At 50.8% G+C, this 12,611-nt stretch overlaps 1 pseudogene; it reads left to right on the plus strand.

The window, feature by feature from the left end:
* Positions 1-8,382: 8,382 nt before the first annotated feature.
* On the plus strand, positions 8,383-12,611 carry LOC139564706 (toll-like receptor 13; annotated as a pseudogene).

The raw sequence follows: 12,611 nt of genomic DNA on the forward strand, positions 1-12,611 counted from the left end.
CGGCGCGCTGATTGGCTGAGCGCTAAACGAGGAGGGGCATGCATGAACAGACAAAACAAACAGAACACCCTGTCTGTCCCCTTTAGTTGATAAGATTATCCTTCTTTTTCATTACATTTCTAGCATGATTCAGTTATCACAACAAAACATAGTATCCATTCTGGGTGAAATGAGAGAGGGGTTTTTATAATAAATGAATGCAATTTAAACTAGTGTGTTAATAGTGCCACTTGAAGCCCAGTGGTGGAAAGTACTTAAGTAAAAAATACTTTAAAGAACTACTTAAGTCGTTTTTGGGGGTATCTGTACTTTCCTTTACTAATTATATTTTTGACAACTTTTAGTTTTACTCCACTACATCCCTAAAGAAAATAATGTACTGTAGCGACCCGCACAGACAGCTGTGTGTTATGTGTTAGGCTAGGAGGTGGTTGTGTTGTACTGACCAGTACCCGGTGTTCGCGGGGTCCGACATGTCAATCAACCTGCTATCTGCCAATCACGGGAATGCCTGGAATGTTCTGATGCCGGGCATCCTGGTGGTTGGCGGAGTGGCGTGGAGGGGGGTTGGGCAGGGGGGTGGAGCATTGGAAGTTAAGACCAGGTTCAGCCTTTGTTCTCTCTCTCTTACGTCTGGGCTTCACAAGAGAAGGTCACGATTGGCTTGTGGGTTATCTGTCATCTCTTTGGCGTGTGCTACGGCCCAAACAGTAGCCTGTGTAAAGTTGGTTTAATAAACCGTCAATTCGCAAACTCAAGCCTCTGTCTGGACAATTGTTCATTTATGATCTAGTCAGGTCATTACATTGGTGTCAGAAGTAAAAACGTTGATACAAGTTAGCCAGCTAGCTAGCTGACTTATGTGGCTAGCTACCGTAGGTGAGAACGGGGATTGAAAATGCTTCGAGGGAATCCGAAAGTGAAGGTGGAGGTAGGGGACGATTATGGCCAAGGAGGTGCGTGTGAATGGACGTCGGGGGTTCTGTCTGAGGAGATCGCCAGGGCGTCGGAGCGCAGAGGCCGCTTGAGGGAGGACGTTAGAGCGATGGCGGCTGAAGCGGGCATGAGTGCTTCGTCGACTGTATTTCGCGCGGATTCTGGTGGGCGGACCGAAGTGGTGACGTCGACGCGGCGTGACGAGGAATCTGGGGCTCAGGATGTAAACAAACATGGCGGCGATGTAAACAAACATGGCGGCGCCCAGTTCCCGGCTGCGTCCGTATCTGTTAAGACCCCGAAGTATTCCGGTAAGGCGGATTGGGAAGCTTTTCATGCTCAGTTTGAACTGTTAGCTCATTTTAGGGGGTGGTCGGATGAAGAAAGGGCACTGCAGTTGGCTTTATGCCTCACGGATGAAGCTCTGGCCTGTTTGATATTGATTAGCCCCGAGGACAGGCATGATTATGGTGCTTTAGTGGGAGCACTGAGGAGGCGCTATGGACAGTGTGTACAGCCCGGGCTACTGCGCTCCGAACTGAGTAATAGACGCAGGCAGCCTGGAGAGCCTCTACGGGTGCTAGCTAATGACATTGAGAGCCTCTCTCGGCGGGCATATGCTCACATGCCCCCTTCCGTGCAGAGCGAGCTAGCACGGGACCAGTTCATACAGGCGCTCTCTCCTACGGAGCTGCGCATACAGACCCAGCTGGCTCATCCTGAGTCATTGCAGACAGCCTTGGAGATGGCTTTGGAGAGGGAGCTGGTGTGGGCTGGGGCTTCAGCTGGGGCTTTGGTGGGGGTGCAGGGAGACACACCCTCTGTGCGAGCTGGGGGGCAGAGCAGCCCGGAGCCGGAAAAGCCTGCTTGGGTGGCCGAAATGACAAAACTCATTCGTGCTGTGTCGCTACAGGCGGCACGAAACACACGCCCTGGTCCCAGGGTCTGCTGGGGTTGTGGCCAGCCAGGCCATCTGCGCCGAGATTGCCCCATGTCCCCCAGAGCTCAGGGAAACGGCTCGGGGTCCGCATAGACCGGGTAGTGCGGACCCCTGGCTTTCTATCCCAACCACCATCATCTTCAGGAGGAGCCCACCGGCACAGACGGGGAAGCAAGGCTCCACTTCCCCCAGAAGCAGACGAGGGCAAGCGGATGGAGCCTGTTGTTGTGGTGGGCCGGACCTGTGTTGGGGACTTTTGTCATGTCCCTGTCACTGTGGAGGGGGTGCCCTGCTCCGCCCTGGTGGACACTGGGTCCACAGTAACCCTGGTGAGGCCAGATATTGTGCCAGGTTGGACTCAGTGTGAGCCTACAACTGTGCAGCTCCGCACAGTCACAGGTGAGCTGGCACCCATGAAAGGGAAGGGAATAATGACTCTGACAGTAGGGGGCAGGACTGTGCGTCATCCTGTGTGGGTGGCGGCTGTGCAGGACCCTTGTATCCTGGGGTTGGACTTTCTTAGGAGCACAGGCTGCCAGTTAGACCTAAATAGGGGCACACTGAGCTTCCAGGGAGGGACGGAAGTCACCATGGCCCCCCCTAATGTCACATTCACTCAACCCAACAAACCCTTTACTCCAACAGTTAAAGCAGCAGAGACTCATGGCTGCGCCCCCTCCCCCACAGCTGTGTGTGACTTTTCCCCAGTCCCCCTGTCACCTACGGCGGTGTGTTACATTCCCCCAGCTACCTCCATGACACAGCCCTCTGTGAGCCCGGGCCGCACCCCCCCAGCCCAGCTACCCCAGATGGGAGAGGAGAGGACACTGTCTGCAGTGAGGGAGATATGGGGGAGGAACTGTGTTGGTCTTGACCCCGAGCAGCAGGAACGGTTGTGGCAGTTGCTGTTTGAATTCAGAGACAGCTTTGCGTTGAGTGAGGAAGAGGTGGGTCAGACTCATCTGGTGCAGCATGAGATCGACACAGGTGATGCTCGACCCATCAAGATGCGTCCCCGCCGTATCCCGCTGGCACGCCAGGAGGCGGCAGACAAGGCTGTGTTGGAGATGCAGCGGGCAGACTTCATTGAGCCCTCAGACAGCCCCTGGGCGGCGCCAGTCGTCATGGTTCCAAAGAAGGGGGGCAAGCTGAGGTTCTGTGCGGACTACAGGCGGCTGAATGAGGTAACCAGGAAGGACTCATACCCCATACCACGTATCGATGAGTCGCTGGACCTGGTTAGGGGGTCCTCCTGGTTCTCCTCACTAGACCTCCGCAGTAGCTACTGGCAGGTGCCCCTCTCCCCAGAGGCCAGAGCCAAAACTGCGTTCTCCACTAACAGAGGACACTGGCAGTTCAAGGTCCTGTGCTTTGGCCTGTGCAACGCTCCAGCTACTTTTGAGCGTTTGATGGACAGGGTGCTGGATGGCATCCCCCGACAGCAGTGTCTGGTATACCTCGATGACATCCTGGCCCATGGCAGCTCCTTCCAGTCAGCCCTGGGGGCGCTACGGCGTGTGCTGGAGAGGGTGGCTGCCGCAGGTCTGAAGCTCCACCCCGAGAAGTGCCACTTCATGAGGAGAGAGGTGTCCTTCTTGGGCCACCGAGTGGGGAAGGAGGGGATCAGCACCATGGAGGACAAGGTAGGGGCTGTCAGAGACTGGCCCACCCCCACCGACCAGCGTCAGCTGAAGAGCTTCCTGGGCCTGGCCTCGTACTACAGGAGGTTTGTACGGGGCTTCTCAAGCGTCGCTGCTCCACTGAACCGCCTGCTGCCGAAGGACAAGGCTTTCACTTGGACAGTGGAGTGTGAGGAGGCGTTCAACACCCTCAAACGTGCACTGATCGAGGCCCCCGTGCTCGCCCCCCCTGACCTCACCTTGCCCTTTATCCTGGACACAGACGCGAGCAATGTGGGCATGGGTGGGGTGCTGGCCCAGGTGGGGCCAGAGGGGGAGAGAGTGGTGGCGTACTTCAGCAAAACATTTGACAAACATGAGCGCCGCTACTGTGTCACCCGGCGGGAGCTCTTGGCTGTTGTGGCTTCCGTCAAACACTTCAAGTACTACCTGGGTGGTCTGCCCTTTACTGTAAGGACTGACCACTCTGCTCTCCAGTGGCTCATGTCTTTCAGAGAGCCAGAGGGGCAGGTGGCACGCTGGTTGGAGGAGCTTCAGCCGTATGACTTCACGGTGGTGCACAGGGCAGGGGCACGCCACTCCAACGCCGACGCCATGTCCCGTCGGCCCTGTACTGCAGACGGCTGCCGCCACTGTGAACGGAGAGAGGGACGGGAGAGAGAGCTGCGGGCAGAGGAGGGTGTCTGTGCCACAGTGTGTCGGGCGAGCGGGCCTGTCTGCTGTGAGCTGCAGACTGTCGACGTGGCTGAATGGCGGCAGCAGCAGGGACGGGACACAGACCTACAGCCAGTGCTACAGTGGGTAGAGGCGCAGGTGAGGCCACCATGGGAAGAGGTGACAGCGCTCTCACTCGCGACCAAAGGGTTGTGGTCGAAGTTTGAGAGACTGCGGCTGGCTGATGGCGTGCTACAGCGGGCATGGAAGGAGTCAGCTACGGGAGAGGAGAGGTGGCAGGTGGTGGTCCCAAAAGCATTGCGGGAGGCTGTGCTCCAGAGTACTCATGGGGGGGTGGGGACTGGACACTTTGGGGTCACAAAAACACTGCGCCGTCTCCGTCAGGGCTTCTACTGGGGGCAGCACAAGAGGGATGTGGAGGACTTTTGTCGCCGCTGTGACAACTGCACAGCGAGAAAGGGCCCCCCAGGCCGCTCTCATGCTCAGCTCCAACAGTTCCCAGTGGGGGCTCCCATGGAGAGGGTGGGAGTGGATGTAGTTGGGCCGTTCCCCACCACAGACAGTGGAAACCGCTGGGTGCTCACGGCCATGGACTATTTCACAAAATGGCCCGAGGCCTATGCTCTGCCTGACCAGGAGGCAGAGACCATCGTCGACGCCCTGACAGCGGGGATGTTCAGCAGGTTTGGAGCTGCAGAGTCCATCCACAGCGACCAAGGCAGAAACTTTGAGTCCCGTGTGTTCGCCACCATGTGTGAGAGGCTGGGTATGCACAAGACCCGCACTACTCCTCTCCATCCTCAAAGTGATGGCCTTGTGGAGCGCTTCAACAAAACGCTTGGACAGCAGCTGGCCATCGTCTCTTCCAAACACCAGCGTGACTGGGACAAGCACCTGCCTATGGTCCTCATGGCATGCCGCTCCGCTGTCCAAGACTCCACCTCCTGCACGCCTGCCCTCCTCATGCTGGGGAGAGAGATCCGCACCCCTGCGGAGATGGCGTTTGGTCGGCCCCTGGATAGCCCTCATGTTCCTCCGGGGCCGGAGTATGCCCGGAGACTCCAGGACCGCCTGGAGACAGCCCACACCTTCGCCAGAGAGCAGCTGGTGAATGCAGGTGTGAGGCAGAAAAGGAACTATGACGTGCACACCCGGGGAAGGCACTTTGTGGCTGGGGAGCTGGTCTGGGTCTACAGCCCCCTAAGGAAAAAAGGCAGATGCCCCAAGTTGGACAGTCACTGGGTGGGACCCTGCAGTGTCCTGGAGAGGGTAGGGGAGGTTGTGTACCGGGTGCAGCTTCCTCCCAGGGGGAGAAAGGTGGCACTGCACCGGGACAGGTTAGCCCCATACAGAGGGGCCTCTTCTCCCCAAACCCCAGGAACCCCCACAATTCCCCTCTCTGGCAATGACATTCTCCAGGCACCCACCCTCAGGTGCCGCAGACAAGGCTCCAGACAGCCCACTCCCCCTGTCTCCCCCCCTGTGTCACCGCGTGGTTCCCCAGAGCCACGGACTGTATTACCCGTTCCCGCTTCCTTGTCCCCCATATCCCTGCCTTCATCCCCTGGTTCCCAGAGGGGCACTCTGCGACCATCACGGCCACGCAGGCAAAGGAGACCTCCGGGTCGCTTCAGAGACTTTGTTTGTTCCCTCGGGGACGAGGGACTTTGTGGTGGGGGGGCTGTGTAGCGACCCGCACAGACAGCTGTGTGTTATGTGTTAGGCTAGGAGGTGGTTGTGTTGTACTGACCAGTACCCGGTGTTCGCGGGGTCCGACATGTCAATCAACCTGCTATCTGCCAATCACGGGAATGCCTGGAATGTTCTGATGCCGGGCATCCTGGTGGTTGGCGGAGTGGCGTGGAGGGGGGTTGGGCAGGGGGGTGGAGCATTGGAAGTTAAGACCAGGTTCAGCCTTTGTTCTCTCTCTCTTACGTCTGGGCTTCACAAGAGAAGGTCACGATTGGCTTGTGGGTTATCTGTCATCTCTTTGGCGTGTGCTACGGCCCAAACAGTAGCCTGTGTAAAGTTGGTTTAATAAACCGTCAATTCGCAAACTCAAGCCTCTGTCTGGACAATTGTTCATTTATGATCTAGTCAGGTCATTACAGTACTTTCAACTCCATTCCCTGACACCCAAAATGATTTGTTACATTTGGAATATTTAGCAGGACAGGAAAATGGTCCAACAAACTTAAAGAGAAAATCCCTGGTCATCCCTACTGCATCTTATGTGGCGGACTCACTAAACACAAATGCTTTGTTTGTAAATTATGTTGGAGTGTGCCCAACTGAGTATTACAATTGTTGGAAAAATGACTTGTGTCATTCACAAAGTAGATGTCCTAACCGACTTGCCAAAACTATAGTTTATTAACAAGACATTTTTGGAGTGGTTGAAAAACTAGTTTTAATGTCTCCAACCTAAGTGTATGTAATCTTCCGACTTGAACTGTACATTTACTTTCGATACTTAAGTGTATTTAAAACTGAATACTTTTAGACTTTTACTCAAGTAGTATTTTACTAGGTGACTTTCACTTTTATTTTAGTAATTTTCTATTAAGGTATCTTTACTTTTACTCAAGTATGACAATTGGGTACTTTTTCTACCAATGCTGAAACCAGACTTTTTTGCAGTGTTGTTGGGCTAATATTCACATCCGTAGCAACATCCCCCTTTAAATCCTTTCTCAATAGAAGCATTGAGTGAATTGTAGCTTTAAGATTAAAGTTAAGAAGTAAGATTAGGAGATTAGGAGATCGCATGCTTTCTGTGATGGCACTGAACGTATTTGGAGGGATCCCCCTTTTGAAGAAACTCACAGTCAACAGATGTTGTACACAGGAGCTATCTGATTTGCTATGCAGGATAGTTAATATGTCACAGTCAATAACAAGCCTGACATTTAAGTCAGAGGAGATAGTCACTTTGAGACCACCAAACTGCTCTGACACCAAAGGAGCTGTTCTTGAGCTTCCTCATTTCTATCATCTTCAAGAGGTGAGATTTTCATTCCCTAATGCGCATCACTTAGAAAAATGTGCATTCAAATGCCTTGAAAACATCACAGATCTCTCTGTGCCTATAGTTGATGAGCCACAGGCACAGCTTCTGCAGTCTGGCATCAAAAGACTACAGGCGTTTGATTTTTACAACAAATGCATTTCCTTTGAGTCAGTTTGTGAAACAGTATTCAAACTCTCAAACACAGAAATGAATGTAAGAAATTATCAATTCTGGAACATCACCACATCTGCTGTGAGAAACTGCCAGGGGATAAAGTGGATTCATTTCTATTATTATGAACATGAACATGATGCAATTAACTTGAGTTTGATCCATTATTTGAAGAATCTCATTGATTTGGGAAGTTGAAATCAGTATGCTTTGTGACACTCAAAAGGGTCCCGTTCTGTGGCTGAAAAAACTGTGCCTGTTTAGCTTTCACATCACAAACATCGCGTCAGAGCAGTTTGGTTGCTTGAAGAATCTGGAACAGCTGATTTTGTTAGGAAATCAGATTACCACTGTTGCAGATTTTACATTTAAGGATCTAGGTAAATTGAGGTTCCTAGACCTACGGAATAACAAGATCTCTCAAATAACAAAGAACAGTTTCTTTGGCCTGCATGGCTTGGAGAGCCTATTTCTGGAACTAAACACATTTGAAACGATTGAAGCATTTGCTTTCATCCACCTCACTTTGCTGAAGCATGTATGTTTAGGGGACTTTCACCCTTGCCTAGTGAGTTGGAGAGTAGCGTGAATGTGAATCTGACACATATTTGGTGTCTTCCCTCAAGGGTTAATGCACATTAACATTTCTTCCATGTGGTACACCCTCAACATCATCATTTGCAGCAACAGCACCGCAAAACCAGGGATTTCTCTTCAGCTCAGTGCCACAACTGTATTCTTCCAGGACTGCTGGAGACCGTTTTTCCAGTCTGTCGTCAGCCTCATAGCCATAACAGAACACCTCCTGTGTGGGTCTCATTTTGCCGCAAGATACTTCACCACCCTACAGTACTTTGGCTTCAATTCTGTGCTGTCAGCTGAATTTGTGGACATGACTGACCTGAACACACTTGTGGAGCTGAGGACAAACAGCTGTATAGTTTCAGCAGGCGTGACATGTAAAAACGAGAATGGAATCCAGAACTTTGCCAGGTAACAAGAAAGATGTACTGATAATGAGGAGCATACCATTTATTGTACAACCATATAGGCAACACACGCATAGAACACCAGCATGGCCGTTTAGCATTTGGACTTGCCATCTAGGCCTGGATGTGCAGCCACGACCTGTTTTGAAAGCTTTCTCTATTGATGGTGTCCATAATATGAGTATCAAGGCATGTCTTTGTTTCCATCATTGCGCCATCCATCTCAGGTACTCAGCAGCCAACTGTTCCCTGGATGTGGGCTTTGTCCTGTTCCTCAGCATCTCGGGGGCCTGCTCCTCTTCATGCTGGTGGTGCTGCTCCGTCAGCTGGCTCGGGAATACCTGCTGGCCTTCTGCCACATCATCCTCGCCTGGCTGGAGGAGGCTGTACGGAGGCCCAACCCCAGGGGGCGCTATTGCTATGATGCCTTTGTGTCGTACAGTGGGAGAGACGAGCGCTGGGTGGTGGAGCAGCTGCTTCCGGGGCTGGAGCAGAAGGAGCCTCCTTTCCTGCGTCTATGTCTGCACAGCAGGGATTTCCAATTGGGGAAGGACATTGTGGACAACATCACAGACAGCCTCTACGGTATGTATCCTGGACCACTAGAAATACTATATACAGACACACTGATTCAAAATGCCAAGCCTATGGCATCACCATCTAATGATCCTTCTTACTGGTCTGGTTCCAGGCAGCCACTACACCGTGTGTGTGGTGAGTCGTAACTACCTGCGCAGTAACTGGTGCTCCCTGGAGCTGCGGCTGGCCACACTCCGTTTGCTGGTGGAGCAAAGGGTCATCATTATCTTGGTCTTCCTGGAGGAAATCCCCCCTCGCCAGCTGTCTGCCCACCACCGCCTGTCTAGGCTGGTCAAGACCAGGTACGTACAGTATGTGGAGAGGGGGTTCTGTGAACTACACTCTATCATTTATTTAACTAGGAAACATCCTTGCGAAACATACAGTGCGTTCGGAAAGCAGTCAGACCATTTTAATTTTCCCACATTTTGTTACAGCCTTATTCTAAAATGGATTCAACGTTTGTCTCTGTGGATGGTTTGTCCTCTGACAAATTAACTGTAAATTTCGGTGTTCCTCAAGGTTCCGTTTTAGGACCACTATTGTTTTCACTATATATTTTACCTCTTGGTGATGTTATTCGGAAACATAATGTTAACTTTCACTGCTATGCGGATGATACACAACTGTACATTTCAATGAAACATGGTGAAGCCCCAAAATTGCCCTCGCTGGAAGCCTGTGTTTCAGACATAAGGAAGTGGATGGCTGCAAATGTTCTACATTTAAACTCGGACAAAACAGAGATGCTTGTTCTAGGTCCCAAGAAACAAAGAGATTTTCTGTTGAATCTGACAATTAATCTTAATGGTTGTACAGTCGTCTCAAATAAAACTGTGAAGGACCTCAGTGTTACTCTGGACCCTGATCTGTCTTTTGACGAACATATCAAGACTGTTTCAAGGACAGCTTTTTTCCATCTACGTAACATTGCAAAAATCAGAAACTTTCCGTCCAAAAATGATGCAGAAAAATGTATCCATGCTTTTGTCACTTCTAGGTTAGACTACTGCAATGCTCTACTTTCCGGCTTCCCGGATAAAGCACTAAATAAACTTCTGTTAGTGCTAAACACGGCTGCTAGAATCTTGGCTAGAACCCCAAAATTTGATCATATTACTCCAGTGCTAGCCTCTCTACACTGGCTTCCTATTAAGGCAAGGGCTGATTTCAAGGTTTTACTGCTAACCTACAAAGCATTACATGGGCTTGCTCCTACCTATCTTTCTGATTTGGTCCTGCCGTACATACCTACACATACTCTACGGTCACAAGACGCAGGCCTCATAACTGTCCCTAGAATTTCTATGCAAACAGCTGGAGGCAGGGCTTTCTCCTATAGAGCTCCATTTTTATGGAATGGTCTGCCTACCCATGTGAGAGATGCAGACTCGGTCTCAACCTTTTAAGTCTTTATTGAAGACTCATCTCTTCAGTAGGTCATATGATTGAGTGTAGTCTGGCCCAGGAGTCTGAAGGTGAACAGAAAGGCACTGGTGCAACGAGCCGCCCTTTCTGTCTCTGCCTGGCCGGTTCCCCTCTCTCCACTGGGATTCTCTGCCTCTAACCCTATTACAGGGGCTGAGTCACTGGCTTACTGGTGCTCTTCCATGCCGTCCCTAGGAGGGGTGCGTCACTTGAGTGGGTTGAGCCACTGACGTGATCTTCCTGTCTGGGTTGGCGCCCCCCCCCCCCCCCCCCTCCCCTTGGGTTGTGCCGTGGCGGAGATCTTTGTGAGCATCCTTGTCTCAGAATGGTAAGTTGGTGGTTGAAGATATCCCTCTTGTGGTGTGGGGGCTGTGCTTTGGCAAAGTGAGTGGGGTTATATCCTGCCTGTTTGGCCCTGTCAGGGGGTATCGTCGGATGGGGCCACAGTGTCTCCCGACCTCTCCCGACCCCTCCTGTCTCAGCCTCCAGTATTTATGCTGCAGTAGTTTGTGTCAGGGGGCTAGGGTCATTCTGTTATATCTGGAGTATTTCTCCCTTCTTATCCGGTGTCCTGTGTGAATTTAAGTATGCTCTCTCTAATTCTCTCTCTCTTTCTCTCTTTCTCTCTTTCTTTCTGTCTCTCGGAGGACCTGAGCTCTAGGACCATGACTCAGGACTACCTAGCCTGATGACTCCTTGCTGACCCCAGTCCACCTGGCCGTGCTGCTGCTCCAGTTTTAACTGTTCTGCCTGCAGCTATGGAACCCTGACCTGTTCACCGGACGTGCTACCTGTCCCAGACCTGCTGTTTTCAACTCTCTAGAGACAACAGGAGCGGTAGAGATACTCTGAATGATCGGCTATGAAAAGCCAACTGACATTTACTCCTGAGGTGCTGACCTGTTGCACCCTTGACAACCACTGTGATTATTATTATTTGACCCTTGCTGGTCATCTATGAACATTTGAGCATCTTGGCCATGTTCTGTTAGAATCTCTACCCAGCACAGCCAGAAGAGGACTGGCCACCCCTCATAGCCTGGTTCCTCTATAGGTTTCTTCATAGGTTCTGGCCTTTCTAGGGAGTTTTTCCTAGCCACCGTGCTTCTACACCTGCATTGCTTGCTGTTTGGGGTTTTAGGCTGGGTTTCTGTACAGCACTTTGAGATATCAGCTAATGTAAGAAGGAAAATAAAATTAAAATTAAAATGTCAATCTACACACAATAACCCATAATGACGAAGCGAAAACAGGTTTTTAGACATTTTTGCAAATGTATTAAACATAAAAAACAGAAATACCTTATTTACATAAGTATTCAGACCCTTTGCTATGAGACTCGAAATTGAGCACAGATCTGCGGAAGGGTACCAACAAATTCTGCAGCATTGAAGGTCCCCAATAACACAGTGGCCTCCATCATTCTAAAATGGAAGAAGTTTGGAACCACCAAGACTCTTCCTAGAGCTGGCCGCCCAGCCAAACTGAGCAATCGAGTGAGAAGGGCCTTGGTCAGGGAGGAGACCAAGAACCCAATGGTCCCTCTGACAGAGCGCCAGAGTTCCTCTGTGGAGATGGGAGAACCTTCCAGAAGGACAACCATCTCTGCAGCACTCCACCAATCAAGCCTTTATGGTAGAGTGGCCAGACGGAAGCCACTCCTCTATAAAAGGCACGATAGCCCACTTGGACTTTGCCAAAGGGTTACCTAAAGTACTTTCAGACCATGACAAACAAGATTCTCTGGTCTGATGAAACCAATATTGAACTCTTTGGCCTGAATGGCAAATGTCATTTCTAGAGGAAAACTGGCACGGTGAAGCATGGTGGTGGCAGCATCCTGAACCACACCCTGGCCAGTGACCAGATACAGTACTACACTCTTTTAAAAACGGTTCTAAAAGGGGTCTTTGTTGGGTGAAAATGTTCTACCTGGAACCATAAAGGGTTCTCCTACAGAGATGAGCCAAATAACTCTTTAAGGTTTAAGAGAGCACCTTTTTTGTGTACATGTCTAGACAGTGGTATTCTGCTTCCAATGAACTTTGTATGGACTGTGTGGATACAATGACCAACCGTTATCAACAGCAGAGGGAGACAAAGACCTTCAATCATATACAGTACACAGACTTCCATTGTTCAAAATATGTTTTCAAGGAAACACATTCTCATCTAACAATGAGGTTTATGGCTTTGCATCCATTTTTATTATTTGATTCAATAAAATGTTCTGTCTCTCCTGC

This window comes from Salvelinus alpinus, chromosome 35, assembly GCF_045679555.1.
Source record: "Salvelinus alpinus chromosome 35, SLU_Salpinus.1, whole genome shotgun sequence".
Lineage (NCBI taxonomy): Eukaryota > Metazoa > Chordata > Actinopteri > Salmoniformes > Salmonidae > Salvelinus > Salvelinus alpinus.